The sequence below is a fragment of the Pelobates fuscus genome, chromosome 9 (genome assembly GCF_036172605.1).
Source record: "Pelobates fuscus isolate aPelFus1 chromosome 9, aPelFus1.pri, whole genome shotgun sequence".
Lineage (NCBI taxonomy): Eukaryota > Metazoa > Chordata > Amphibia > Anura > Pelobatidae > Pelobates > Pelobates fuscus.
Genome location: NC_086325.1, coordinates 3,399,482 through 3,400,019, shown reverse-complemented (window position 1 = coordinate 3,400,019; position 538 = coordinate 3,399,482). Strand labels below are relative to the sequence as shown.

At 54.3% G+C, this 538-nt stretch overlaps 1 protein-coding gene across 4 annotated transcripts in view; it reads left to right on the top strand.

The window, feature by feature from the left end:
* The first annotated feature begins 359 nt into the window (after positions 1–359).
* VARS2 (valyl-tRNA synthetase 2, mitochondrial) overlaps positions 360–538 on the top strand; it is a 64,509-nt gene continuing 64,330 nt past the window's right edge. For 3 of the 4 annotated variants that reach the window (XM_063430999.1, XM_063430997.1, XM_063431000.1), the window contains exon 1: positions 386–442. The gene's annotated coding sequence lies outside the window, so the exon portion shown is untranslated. The other variant, XM_063430998.1, reaches the window with a different exon arrangement.

The following is a 538-nucleotide window of genomic DNA, read 5'->3' as shown; positions in this document are numbered from 1 at the left end:
TGAGAGATCCTAGAGCTGTCTGCCTGCAATGTACCGTGCGCCCCCTCTAACTGACATGTCAGAACAGAACTCCCTGACACTATGAGAGTGCCACTATGAGAGACCTAGAGCTGTCTGCCTGCAATGTACCAGTGCTGGACCCCCCTCTATACTGACATGTCTGAACAGAACTCCCCTGACACTATGAGAATCCTAGAGCTGTCTGCCTGCAATGTACCCAGAGCCACACTGTGTCCTTACTAATCCAAGCTCTGATTGGTCAGATCCCACAGGCTGTGTTCCAAGCCTCGCTATCGTTGTTCCGGGCGGGGATTGGTTGGTTTGAATGATCGGCCTCTCTGATTGGAGGATTATTTTGTTGGAACGCATTTGCGTTTCACTGTGAGTGAGGCTTAGCTTCCTGTAGCATGTCTGTCCTGAGCTGTCACCATGGGCTCTGACGGTGAATGGGGAGAGAGTCAAGGTCACCCAGAGAGGAGAGGGGGGGATTCTAGCTGTGTCTGGGAGAGGGGAGAGGGGAGAGGGGGGGGGGGGGGGG